This window comes from Heptranchias perlo, chromosome 28 (genome assembly GCF_035084215.1).
Source record: "Heptranchias perlo isolate sHepPer1 chromosome 28, sHepPer1.hap1, whole genome shotgun sequence".
Classification (NCBI taxonomy): domain Eukaryota; kingdom Metazoa; phylum Chordata; class Chondrichthyes; order Hexanchiformes; family Hexanchidae; genus Heptranchias; species Heptranchias perlo.
In genome coordinates, this window is record NC_090352.1 from 5,999,931 (window position 1) to 6,014,411 (window position 14,481).

The following is a 14,481-nucleotide window of genomic DNA, read 5'->3' on the forward strand; positions in this document are numbered from 1 at the left end:
GCTGCGACAACGGATGAACGGACACCGCGCAACAATCGCCAAACAGGAGGGTTCCCTCCCAGTCGGGGAACACTTCAGCAGTCATGGACATTCATCCACCGACCTTCGGGTAAGCGTACTCCAAGGCGGCCTTCGAGACACACGACAACGCAAAATCGTCGAGCAGAAATTGATAGCCAAGTTCCACACCCATGAGGACGGCCTCAACCGGGATCTTGGGTTCATGTCACGCTACACATTACCCCACCAGCGAACAAATGTTATCTGTTTTTAATATAATGGGTCATTTGCTGGCTTTCTCTGCCTTCCGGATGTTTCTGCCTCTCTCTGTTTTTTTTTCCTGTTTGTTTTTTTGTTGAATGTGTATTCGGGGGTTCTGCAGGTGACACCTCTCTGTCTGAACACGGTGATTGCCTTGGCAACGGGCAGTTGCAGGGGCATTCTGTAAACACCATGTATTGTTCTATATGTATAAATGCGTAGGCTTCGAGGAGCTCCTGAACATTTACCTGAGGAAGGAGGAAGCCTCCGAAAGCTTGTGAATTTAAAATAAAATTGCTGGACTATAACTTGGTGTTGTAAAATTGTTTACAATTGTCAACCCCAGTCCATCACCGGCATCTCCACATCTTGAGCCTTGTAGATAGGGGAAAGGCTTTTGAGGGGTCAGGAGGTAAGGTAGTCATTGTAGAGTACTGCCCTGAATTGTAACCACAGTATTGATATGGCGGATCCAGTTCAGCTTCTGTTCACTGGTGCCCCAGACCCCACTTCAAGATGTCAATGGATGAAGATTTGGCAATGGTGATGCTACTGAAGGTTGGGGAGGTGGTTGGGCCTCCTTGTTGGACATGCTTATTGCCTGGCACTTAAGTGGCATGAATGGTACTCGTCAGCCTAAGCCTGATGTTGTTCAGCTCCTGCTGTAGGCTGGAATGGAGTGCTTCATTATCGAAGGAGTTGTGAATGAAGCTGAATGTTGTGCAATCATGGGTGAACAGCCTCGCTCCTGACCTTATGATGTTAATGAAGCAGGTGAAGGTGATAGGGCTAAGGACACTTCACTATAGAACTATTGAAGTAATGTACTGGCCGATGATTCACCTCTGACAACCACAATAATCTTTCTTTCCATCAGGTGTGACTAACCACTGGAAGCTTTAACCTTTGATCTCCATTGAGCTCAGTTTTGCTGGGGCGCCTTGATGCCATACTTGATCAAATGCTGCCTTGATGTTGAGGGCAGCAATTTGCACCACAGTTCTGGCATTCAGCTCTTGCGCCATGTTATGCTGTGACTCAGTGGTAGCAATCTCACCTCTCAGTCAGAAGGCCGTAGGTTTAAGTCCCACTCCAGAGACTTGACTACAAAATCTAGGCTGGCACTTCAGTGCAGTACTGACGGAGTGCTGCACTGGCAGAAGTGCCGTCTTTTGGATGAATCATTAAACTGAGGCCCCTTCTGCCCCCTCAGATGGACGTAAAAGACCCCATGGCACTATTCGAAGAAAAGCAAGGGAGTTCTCCCTGACATCCTGGCCAATATTTATCCCTCAACCAACATCACTAAAACAGGTTATCTGGTCATTGTCCAATTGCTGTTTGTGGGACCTTGCTGTGTGCAAATTGGTTGCCGTGCTTCCTACATTATAACAGTGACCACATTTCAAAAGTACTTCATTGGCTGTAAGGAGCTTTGGGGTGTCCTGAGATCACGAAAGGTGCTATATAAATGCAACAACAACTTGCACTTATATAGAACCTTTAACGTAATGAAACGTCCCAAGGCACTTCACAAGAGCGTTATCAAACAAAATTTGACACCGAGCCACGTTAGGAGATATTAGGACAGGTGAAAGAGGTAAGTTTTAAGGAGCATCTTAAAGGAGTAGAGAGGCAGATATTTAGGGAGGGAATTCCAGAGCTTACTGCCTAGGCAGCCGAAAGCACGGACGCCAATGGTGGAGCGTTGAAAATTGGGAATGCGCAAGAGGTCAGAACTTAGAGGAGTGCAGAGATCTCGGACAGTTGCAGGGCTGGAGGAGGTTACAGAGATAAGGAGGGGTGAGGCCATGGAGGGATTTGAAAACAAGGATGAGAATTTTAAAATCGAAGCATTGCTGGACCAGGGAGCCAATGTAGGTCAGTGAGCACAGGGATGATGGGTGAATGGGACTTGGTGCGAGTTACGATACAAGCAGTAGAGTTTTGGATGAGCTCAAGTTTGCGGAGGGCGCAAAGTGGGAGGCTGGCCAGGAGAGCATTGGGGTAGTCGTGTCCAGAGGTAACAAAGGCATAGATGAGGGTTTCAACACCAGTTGAGCTGAGGCATGTGCGATATACGGAGGTGGAAGTAGACTGTCTTGTTGATGGAGTTTCCTTTGGACTTTTTTTTAAAGTCTTTCTTTTAATTAAGGCTGTGATTAGGTCTTGAGCTGAGTGGATTTGGCGGGAACCCAAACTGAGCATCAGGAGTAGAAGTCGTCCGATGGCACTATTACTGACTCCTTCCAGTTATTTACTGGACAAGCTCACAAAAGGCTCAGGGGAACCTTTATCTCTAGTTTTATAGAAATTGTAATGCAAGTGAAACATCTCTTGACAAAGTTTTATGCATTTATCAGGATGTACCTATGTAATACAACAGTTACATTCTGTAATTATCAGAAGATGCTTTATAGATATTTTATATCTTAAGCATATTTCGCAAGATGATACAGAATTGGCAGAGTGCAGTACTTGATGCTGAATGCCAGTTGACACACTTTAGTATTGCTGGCACTGAACAAACATGTCTTGCTGTTGAAATTACCTCTGTTTTAGGTATTTCAGTATGTCAACAAATAACAACCTGAATACTATGACATGCACATTGTTAAAATGTTGGCTGACTGTCATTATCATACTCTGGCTGCAAATTGAATTGATCTGAAAATTCAAACATTTACAAAATCCCAATACATGTTCAATCAGGGTAGAAAATGTCAAAGCATTACTTTTTCATATTTATGAAGAAAACAGCAAAAGCACGACTGGTATTTGTTCTCTGCTGCTGATGATTTCCACGCTGTTGGGTAGAATGAAGTTGTCAGATTTGCTAATAATCCATTATTATGACACATGAGTCCAAAATGGGCAGGGGAGAAAAACTTGTTTAAAAATTGGTTCTCAAAAATGAGGGGGAAAAAACACCCTTTTTCTTTCTCTGCTGGGTGATGTGGTGATGCAATTGAATAATCTACTGCAGTTGTCTTCAATAGGAGGAGTTCACAAAGGAAACCCTTCTATTTGTCTGCTCTCTCACTGTCTGGCTATAGATCCTCTGCGAAATTAATTTAGATAGTCTCAACATGGGTCCACACACAAAGCCCCCTCCAGTTCAGCACTAATTGACACTCGGAGAGAGGCCAGAGGGTGAGTTGGAAAAGGGAAACGTCTGAGATTGGTGTGGGCCGTATTGTTGAGGCAGGGTAGCATTCTGCATCTAACTTTACCATGCCTAAAATGGGAAATTCTCTATTTCCCTAATATACCTTCACTTCGATTAGCATTGAGAAAGGACAACCTGACTTAAATTACATTTACTTAAAGAATTAATTCTTGAAGAAATCTGATTCCTAATACTATACTGATTATATACTTTATCGTAGTCTGTATGATTGCTTTCAGAATCTATATATCTATATCTATTTGTTATATATTAAATTTAGTACATGGAGTGCGGGTTTCATTAAAGGCTCATTAAAGTACCTGCTGCAGTACTTGTTACTCCTGTAGGTGGCCCTTTTCAATGTTAAAGGCATCACATTGTGTGTCACATGATAGCTGCTATTTTATAATGAATGTATTGATCTAGATCTAGGGTTAAAGGGTTAAATGATGAAGTAAGGTTGCATAAGCTTAGCTTGTATTCCGTTGAGCACAGGAAGATTGATGGTTGATCTAAACAAGGTGTTTAAAGCCCTGGTTAGACCACATCTGGAGTACTGCATACAGTTCTGGCCACCGCACCTTGGAAAGAGTGCAAAAAGCAATTGATAGGGTAGATAGAGAGAAACGTTTCCCGCAGACTCACTACAGAAAACTGCAGTTTCACTCCTACACATTAGGTGACCTGTTGTGTTTTTCCTCCCAAATGTTCTTAATCCATTCTAAGGCTTGCCTTTGGAAGCTTTAATATACCAGCACAACCTGTCATTTCCCCCTTTTTTGTCTTGTGTCTGCTCTAATGCTGGTCAGTAGAACTAAGAATCTCTGTTCATTACTGAAGTTACACTGCTCCAAGCGTGAGCGATTTGAAATGAAACGGATTTAGGCTGCAAAACTGTTAAGTGAACAGAGCTGAACGCAGGTGTGTGGGAGGGGGATTCTTAGCATTGTTGCAGCTGATTGGGTGCTGATCATAATCTCAGCTGGTTCTTCAAGATTGTTGGGAAAAATTTTACAGTACATACAATGATCATTTTGAAAATAAGGACACCTGCAAAAAAAGACAGCTGATGCCTGTCTCTAAGGTACCCGTAATTTACAGGTTTCACTGTTTTAGCAAGAATTACTAATTGTTTTAGCAAGAATTACTATTATCAAGAATACTTTAATTCTTCATCTTTTGGAATACTCTTTGAAGTTTGCATAGAGAATATTCTGTACTTACTACTTCAGCAGAGAAAGTCTAGCCCTAGCATTTTTCATAAAGTACAGATTTAATGTAGGCTTTTTAGTGCTTTCCTTGTGCCTAGGAAGAAACCACTTAGTTGGGTTTCTACTTTAGAACTGCAATTATTAGGCAGCACTACAATTCATTCGCTGTAAGTACAGTACTTTAAATAAAAGCAATAGTAAGAGTTTAGTTTGATTGTAATTAATCAATTACTGTGGCTGTAATGCATGTAACGATGAGCCCTGGTTATGCATTTCATTAACAGCTGGAGCAGAGATTACGTGGGTTGAAATTAATCAGTTCCGATTGTCACACACTTGATCCAGTCCTAAGGAGCTCAGTGGGTCAGTTTGACAAAATATTCTCTCAAAGTCGAAACTAGCTGGGCTTAGACATTTCAGTATAGGACAAGTTATTAACAATTGGAATCAATACATGACTACTAGAATTGATCTGCTAAAAGGAATCATTTGGTTGCCGCAGAATTATCCATATAAAGAGAATTTACTGTAACATTTGTGTTGCTTTATATTGTAAGCAATTAAGTGGACAAGAAAATGGACAGAGGGATAGTAGTTTACCTGAACAAATAAACTGCCAACAAATCAAACTACGTGACTCAAAGGTTTCTGTTTTTTGGTAGGCCGCTTTGACCAAGTTCTGTTCATGATTTTTTGCTTTATTCTTTTTGTTATGGGAGTACTGTTTTATTACGTTTATTAAAATAATACGGAATTAAGAATTTGTGATTCAGAATGATTATTGGTTGGGCCTAGAGACTGAAGAAATATACGCCAAGAATCGAGGACGAGCAAGATTTTGAATAATGGAGATGTGGAGACGGATGACTGTTCTGGAATTTAATTTAACCTTTGGGAATGAGGGAGTATATATAGAACTTTCCCTCAGAAGATTGAGTAAGTGGAGAAAGGCCCATGATAGGCAATTATATCTGGTCTGTGGAAGTAGTGGGCTTGATGAGTAGCTTGTTCCGTGCATTCTAATGTGTTAAGGTTTGGGTCAAGGGATGATGAACATATAATTGGGGCGGTTTGGTCAAGCAAGGTGTGGATCTGGAGTCGAGAGGATGTGGCTTGGGCAGCCTGGGTGAGTGATGCCTGTACGAGAAGTAATGTTTTTTTGTGCATGTGCTACACATCACGACTATTAAAATGATCCTGATAAGGAGAGAGTAAAAATGATACAGAAATTAATCATAACTTCCCCGCACAAAGAACATGTGACGTATCTTTGTGCGGAAATATAATAAAATGTTGGTCAGAGATTATGATATCTTGCCTTTGCACACAACGCAGTTGTCTAAGACTCCATTTACCATTTGAGAAATTAGATGATTGTGCTTCTGTTGATAGCAGTACTGAAAAAACCCACTCATACTCAGTGATTATGTCTTCCACTATGTTTCACACTGTTATTTCAAAAGCAATATTTATCCTGCTGTAGTGCAATGAAATTTGGTATGATGATGAAATCATGCATTTATTTTTACATTTTTTTAAAAAAAGGACATTAACATAATGTTACACTCAAATATTTAATTTATGATAAATCAGGACTTGAAATAACTAATGCTGGATCACAAAATGGAGGTTTGCATTTTAATGTACGGAACCATCTAGAATCGGATCAGCTTATCCATAATTTATAAGACTGTGCAAAGTTCCATCCGACTTCCCTGTGGAAACTATAAAAGACATTTTAACAGTATAAATTCCATCATGATATTTATGTTCGTTCATCTTTAGGGGAAAAAAATTGAATTTTGAGTCTCATTAATTCTGTAATAAATCACAGGCACTTCAAGCTGCAGAGCGCCTAATAACTGACTTCAAAGGATTTTAAAATTGTATGACCTTTTGAAGCAAATTGACTTACACTATTCAGAGCAAATTACAGTGGATAATACCATTTGAATTGCTGGTCTCTTGATGTGATGAAAACATTGCAGTAAGCTTCGTACATTTCAGTTTAGTGGGTCAGTTCTGATCCCGGTCCTTCTGATGCAGATGCTTTTATTGTTTCCTGGGTGTTTGTTTTAGATATTATTGTCTAATGTCAACTGATCCTCCTGTGGCAATGCTCGTAGGTAGTCTGTCATTGTGAGCTCAGTTGTGGTCTCATTCCAAAGCACAGCAGAGAGGGCCGGGAAGTGGAGCACAACAGTGGAAAGAGATGGGAGTGGCGACAGAGAGCATTGTACTGGATTAAAAAAAAACAATAGACCTCAGGAGAAGTAAGAGGTTATTTATCTGTTTGTGCTAAGGACAAGGGCAACTATTGATGCAATTAATGGGAACTGTGGACTGAGAAGGGGCAGCCAGATCTTGCAGATACCTCTCCTTGTATTGAACCTGGTTTGCACCTGGTGAATGAATAACAAGACAGACAAGACAGACAATTACAAAAAGTAAAAATGAGATGCACTTTTTACTCAATGGGTAGAATAAAAGTTGTTAATTGGGAAGTTGAAAGTGACTTGGGAGTGTTAGTTGACTTGTTCACCATTTCTAAGCAGTGTAAGGTGGTAGTGAACAAAGCAAAGAGACTGTTGGGTTGTATTGGCAAATAGGTTGAGTTCAAATTCCCAGAAATTATGTTGAAGCTATACAATACTCTAATCAGGCTGCATCTCAGGTACTGTGTACAATTAGTATTTATAAAACATAAGGGATCTATCCAGATCCTAGGAATATAACGGAGAAAAGCACCAAGTCTGAATCTTGGTATCAAAGGAAAGAGCTAGGAGGAAAGACAACAAACTAGGGATCCTCTGCCTCGAAAAGACGTGTCTCAGAGGGTATCCATTAGAAGTATATGATACTAACTGATCTGTGGCATTCTCATGGATGATATGGGGTCTGGAGCACAGTTGCGATGTTTAGCTGTTAATAAGGAAGTGTTTGACCTGGTCTGCTCATCTGAAGGTCACTGCTCAGGCACTCCCTGTGAGAATGTGGTTTATTTTTGGCATATCTTGGCATATAACAACTGCTGTATTTCTGTTTCTTTGCACTTTTTTGTAAGATTGTTTTGCATCTATGACAAAATGTGGCACCTTATAGTGTGATGTAATAACTATGTGAGACTTATGCTAGGTTCAAGACATGAATAGAATCAGATACGTCAGCGCAAGAGGATAGGAGGGCACAGGTTCAGGGTTGAGAAGAGCAAGTTTATGATAGACAGCAGAAAGTATTTCTTTGCACCCAAAGAAGAAGCTATCAGTAGGGGTCACTAAAAGTTTGGTCGAAGAGATAGGTTTTAAGAAGGAGGGGTAGTGGAGAGGTTTAGATTCTAGAGCATAGGGCCTAGAGGGCTGAAGGCACGATGGACAATGGTGGGGAAGTGGAGGACGGGGGCTGGGGGTGGGCTGTTGTAGGTTGCAGAAATAGGAAGGGGTGAGGCCATAAAGGAATTTAAATAAAACACTGAGAATTTTAAATTGATGAAGTTTAAGATGGGTGGAGGATGAGAGGTAAGCCGCGAGAGCTTTGGAGGTGCCAGGCGCATAGATGAGAGTTTTGGCAGCAGATCGGCTTAGGCAAGGAAGGAGGTGGAGGATGTTATGGAGATGGAAGTCGATGGTCTTTGTGATGGAGCAGATATGGAGAGGGAAGGTCACCCCAGGGTCAAATATGCCGTCAAGATTGGAACAATCTCTGGTTGAAGCTGAGACAGTGGCTGGAGAGGGTTGTGGAATCAGTGGTAAGGGTATGGAATTTGTTGCAGGGGACGAAGACAATGGCTTCAAACTTCCCAGTGTTTTGCTGGAGGAAATTATGGCTCACCCAAAACTGGATGTTGAACAAGCAGTCTGACAATACATATACACTGGAGGAGTCAAGAGAGGTAGTGCCAAGGTAGAACTGGGTGTTGTGTACATGTTGAAGCTGACCCTGTGTCTTTGGATGATGGGCTAAGGAGCAGCATGTAACTGAGGAAAAGGAAAGAAAGAGAAGGAAAGACTTGCATTTATATAGCGCCTTTCACAACCTCAGGTCATGCCAAAGTACTTTACAGCCAATTAAGTACTTTTGAAGTGTAGTCACTGTTGTAATGTAGGAAATGCAGCAGCCTATTTCACGCATAGCAAGCTCCCACAAACGGCAATGTGGTAATGACCAGATAATTTGTTTTAGTAATGTTAGTTGAGGGATAAATATTGGTCTGGACACCAAAAATTCCCTTGTTCTTCCTCGAAATAGTGCCACGTCCACCCTAGAGGGCAGAAGGGGACTCGGTTTCAGATCACATCTGAAAGACTGCACTTCCGACAGTGCAGTAATCCCTCGGTACTGCACTGAAGTGTCAGTCTAGGTTTTGTGCTCAAGTCTCTGGAGTGGGGCTTGAACCAACCTTCTGACATGGAGGTGAGAGTGCTATCACTGAGCCAAGGCTGACAAGAGGAGGGACCAAGCATAGAACTTAGGGGGACTCCATAGATAACACTGCAGGGGAGGGAAGAGAAGCCATTGCTGGAGATGCTCTGGCTATGATTGGATGGGTAAGAGTGGAACCAAGTGAGGGCAGTCCCACTGAGCTGGACAACGGAGGCATTTTAGGGGGATAGTGTGAACTGTGTCAAAGGCTGCAGTGAGTCTGAGGAGGACGAGTTGGGATAGTGCTGCAAGGTCACAGTCGCAGAGGGTGCCAGTCGCTACTATGATCAGGCCTTTTCAGTCCTACGGCAGGGAAACCTAATTGGAGAGATTTAAACAAGGAGTTGTGGGAAAGTTAGGCACAGATTTGAGAGGCAGTAACATGTTCAAGGACTTTTGGAGAGGAAAGCGAGATTGCAGATGGGGTGGTAGTTTGCAAGGACAGAAGGGTCGAGGGTGGGTTTTTTGAGGAGGGGGTAATGACAGTCGTTTAGAAAGGGAAGGGGACGGTACCTGAGAAGATGCAACTTTACAGCGTCAGCTAACAAGGGGGCCAGGAAATTAAGTTGGGTGGTCATCGGTTTAGTAGCAAAGGAATCAAGAGAGAAAGTGGTGAGTCGCTTGGACAAAATGAGCTTGTAGACGGCATGAAGGGAGATAGGAGAGGAACTAGAGAAAGATGTGAGTTCAGGGCTAGGATAGGGGCGAACCTTGGGGATGATTTGGGTTGACGGGTAAGGGAAGGAAGCAGCAGATGCAGCTGAATGGATGGTCTCAATCTTAATACAAAGAAGTCCACTAGCTCCTTGCACGTATTTTTGCCAATGAATATGGAGGGGGCAGGGGAGAGGAGTTTAAGGAGACAGTTGGTAGTGAATAAAAGAAGACTATGCAGCATACAATGGCTGACTATGAGTAAGAATTATTTCAGAATTAATTACTTTTTAAAGTATTTACTATATTCTAAATATTACACGTGCTTCTGGATTAGAAATCAAAATGGTGATTGAAACCAATTTGAAAAAATAAGTTGAGTGATCTGTTTGGTCTTTTGTGATAATTGCTGCTAACAGATTGGTACCTTTAGAAAAAAAGATGAGTAATTTAAGTGGATAGTTTTATGTGGATTTTGTGTGATTGGTAACTTTTCACACCAACTTATATTTGAGTGAGTCAGACAGTTATTTGAGCATTCAAAAAATGCGACTGGCCATTTTTCCTGCTAAGGACACACTGCTTACACATTTGATCACAAAGATAAATACAGGTTTGGCTCATCTAGCTCATCCTTCCATAGTAATTCAGTGATCCCTCCCATCACAGGATCCAACTGTCTCTTGAATGACTCCAGAGTTTCTGCGCCTGCTACCTTACTGGGAAGGCTGTTTCAGGTATTAGTCACTCTTTGTGCGAAGAAATGTATCCTTAAAATGGACCTCAGCTTTCCTTTTGCCAATTACTACTTCAGTCTCCTTATCCTACTGCAGTAGTTTAACTTGAAATAGTGCTTATGGCTGAAGAACCTCAAATTTGTATTACCTTTCCTCCAACAGTGGGGATCAGTCTTGTCAATCTCCTCTGCACTGCTTCCAAGACTTAGATGTATCTGCCTTGGTGACCAGAACTAGAATGCAGTATTCAAGGTTCACCCTGCCCAGAACAGGCTCAGACATAACAGCCTCAGACTTGAACTCTTGAAGTTTTGGCATTATAGGTCAGCATTTTTTTTGCTCTGTTAATTGCTACTCTGAAATGCTTGGACATGGGACGACACGTCCTCAAAAAAAAAAATCAAGTAGTTTGATCAGGCAAGAGCTGCTTCTTTTGAAACCTCATTAACTGACGTTTGCCAGGCAATTTTCATATAGGTAGTGCTCAACTTTGTTCTAAATGATCAATTCCATTGTTTTGTCGGTTATCAATGTAATGGGTCTGTAGTTACCCAGGTTTGTTTTATCGCTTTCTTGAAAATAGGTACCACACTAACTTGTTTCCAAGCCAGCCTGCCCTGTACTCACTGATTTGTCATCAGATTTGTAGATTTCTGTACTTTTCTGCATTTGTTAGCACTGTTTTCTTTTTAGGTAGCTGACACTAGGGGTGGGGGAATTTTAACCCCCAAGAATAGGTGGGTTGGAGTGGGGTGGAAGATGAAATTGGTAGTTTTTTGGATCGTGATCGCAACCCGGCTCCAACACGCCCACCTCCGGGTTTAGCGCGGGCAGGTTTGGATGCGTGCACTGGCCGAGGTCGCGTACCCAATTAGTGCCAGCGGGTGGGTCATTAGCAGGGCAATTAATGCCGTTAAGGAGCATTTTTAATTGAATTTTACTAAGCTTTAAATTTAACGCCTCCAGGAAGGCTTTCCCGGGGCTCATGAATCTTGCCAAGAAAAAAGAGGCGAGAAGGGCTGGCTCGTTAGTTAAATGCCTTTATTGCACTGCTTGTGGGCCAGGAGGAACAGAATTCCTCTAGGCCCAACACGAATGGAACCCCGTGATCGGCCGATTTCTCCCCCCCACCCACTGCGACGTCCCCCCGACCCTCCAATGTCTCCAGCCACCGCGATGACCAACCCCCACCTGCCCTCGCCACCTTGATGTCAGACTTAGCTGGCATCTGCTCCCCAGCTGCTTTCCCGCCCGACGGGCAGCCAGGGGAAATCTGGAAGTAAAATTGAAATCGTTCAATTAGGTTGCGTTCACCTATTCCGACCTGCCAACTTTACTTCCGGGTTTTGCACCCGCAAATCTTTCCACCCCCGCTCTTCTCCCGGCTCCAGGTAAATATCATGCCCTAGGTGTGTGACGTGATGTGTGCTATATTCAATCTCGTTTGTGAATTAGCCTTCTGTCATAGAGCCCCATGCCCACTCTTTGAGCTGCTTGGCCCTTTTGCTGTTTGAAATTTATTTTTTCTTATTTTCCTGTTTCCTCCATTTAGAGCGAAGTAGTGGGATCAGTGAGACCAAGGACCTCTTCAGAGCTACCCTGCAGTTCTCCTTGCTTGACCTGTTGAGAGCTGCTTAAATTCCCTAGTCAATTTAATTCTCTCGAAAAGAGAAGGATGAGGGGTGACCTAATTGAGGTCTTCAAAATTCTGAAGAGGTTTGATAGGGCAGATGTAGAGAAGATGTTTCCACTTGTGGGAGAGTCCAAAACTGGGGGTCATAAATATAAGATAATCACTGATAAATCCAATGAGGAATTCATGAGATACTTCTTTACCCAGAGAGTGGTTAGAATTTGGAACTTGCCACCACATAGAGTAGTTGAGGCGAATAGAATAGATGCATTTATGGGGACGCTGGATAAGCACATGAGAGAGTAAGGAACAGAAGGATATGCCGATAGGATTAGGTGAAGTAGGGTGGGAGGAGGCATAAACACCGGCATAGATCACTTGGGCTGAATGGCATGTTTCTGTGCTGTAAATTCGAAGTAATTTTTCCTCTTCGTGGGTTGGAGAAAAAAATAGCCCTCCAAAGGAAGCATGAGAGCCTGAAACTTCAAACTTGTATTGGCTAGTTAACTTTCAGAGTCCTGAGCAATGTGGCTACTATAAGGAATACCCTGTAAAGATATTTTTCACATGTATTATCCTATTTTTCTGCCGTGCATTCTTTTTCAGGAGGACAGGACAGTGTGACCCATAGTTGATGCCAGTGCTGTTCAAGGATTGTTCTACAGGAAGGTTTATTTCTGGGAGGTAGGACTGGTCCTAAGTTTTCATCCTGACTTTAAGTGGGCCTGCCTGAGTCCATCTATAATTTAGGTTTCAAAATGGGTCCCACGCCCCCGAGATCATCATATTTCCATCTGTCATCAGATTTATGTAAATGTTCACTTACCAGCACATTATTACAGTTGTATACCAAAAAAATGTTTTCTGCAAAAATAGCTGGTTGTTTGGCTCTGATACTGTCTTTTGCAAGTTGGGGCACAGGGTCCCTGAGAATCTATCGATATTTGCAGGTGGTCCCAGGAGTGCGTTAACATTCGCAAGGAATCCTTAAGAAGTTTGAGAACCACTGATCTATAATGGAGGTCATGCTGAGAACTATCAACATTTACTCAATGGGAGCAGACCATTTTAAATGTCAGTTGAAGCTGGGATTTGACCTCAAAACAATCTGGGTTGGGAGTTCATATCATGCTGCAACAGCGACTGTGCTGTTCTTTATTAAAAAAAAATCCAAATACAGTCCTCACCGTTTATAGTGGGCACGTTCATGCGAACGCAATTTACCCGCCATACTCGATGGCCGGTATAATGTGGTAGTGCTATTACTATATAACGAGAATGTTCCTTCTGTGTAGTGACCTTTTGCCCAGTTGTTTCAAGCTCCACTCTGACATGCACTTTTATTTAAACTGCAATCAGTGCTTAGTACAAACTGTAATCTCGTACCATTTAAAGGGGATTAGAAGGCCTTAAGAACACAAAAGGTAATTGAACATTAACCAGGCGGTATTTACTTATGTTTGTTCTTGCATTCAGTACACCTTAACCAGGTGCAAAGTAGTGAGTAAGCACAGCTGTTTCTGCCCGAAATAAATGGAGCTCTTAAGATCGGCAACTTTGAAAATAACATTAATGCAAGTGGGTAATGATTATCGCTTTTTGGCTGATGTAAATGACTGCCCGTTTTAAACATGGACGTTTAATTGGTGGGGACTGCACTAAATCTGCACCACAACTATTATTTAATGAGTATGTATCGAGTGACTCTGGCTTTTTGTGCATGCACCTGTCTCCCACCATTGGCAGCCACACCTTCAGTTGCTGAGGCCTCACACTCTGGAATTCCCTCCCTTAACCCCTCCAACTCTCCACCTCCCTCTTCTCCTTTAAGACTCTCCTTGAAACCCACCTCTTTGCCCAAGGCTTTGATCAGCCTCCTAATATCTCTTTCTTTGGTTTGGCATCCATTTTTAAAAAATTACTCCTCTGTGAAGCACTTTAGTATGTTTTTCTATGTTAAAGGCACTATATAGATGCAAGATTTTGTATCAAGAATCAATTTAACCAACATACAAAGTGTTGTGGTGGCTTACAGATTGGAACATTGTTTTTAAGGCATAAAATGAAATCTGGTTATGCCAAGGTATAAACTTGCAGTATCTCTACAGGGAAGATGCATTTACTAGTTAGAATTCAGGTTTTCTCATCTTTATACTCTTGCTTTTTTACGCTTATGTCTGCTTCTTGCTTCATTGGGAATGGGAACTGAGTGCAGGCCACCCATTGATTAAAGTCCAGCCATATTGGCTGTTTTTGCTGCAGGTGAGTTTGCAACACAGGAACCTGTCACTTGGCCTAAAGTGAGGTAGAAAACTGAAGGGTGGAGAAATTTCTCCTATCAATAATTTTATCTCAAAACTATAGTGCAAAAATTATCAGCAGGAAGTATTCACCTCC

The 14,481-nt window shown here is 42.2% G+C and overlaps 1 protein-coding gene across 1 annotated transcript in view; it reads left to right on the plus strand.

The window, feature by feature from the left end:
* srrm3 (serine/arginine repetitive matrix 3) overlaps window positions 1-14,481 on the plus strand; it is a 632,220-nt gene that overhangs the window by 201,647 nt on the left and 416,092 nt on the right. Inside the window, exon 4 of the mRNA XM_068007973.1 lies at window positions 12,691-12,768. The gene's annotated coding sequence lies outside the window, so the exon portion shown is untranslated. The remainder of the gene's footprint in view (window positions 1-12,690; window positions 12,769-14,481) is intronic.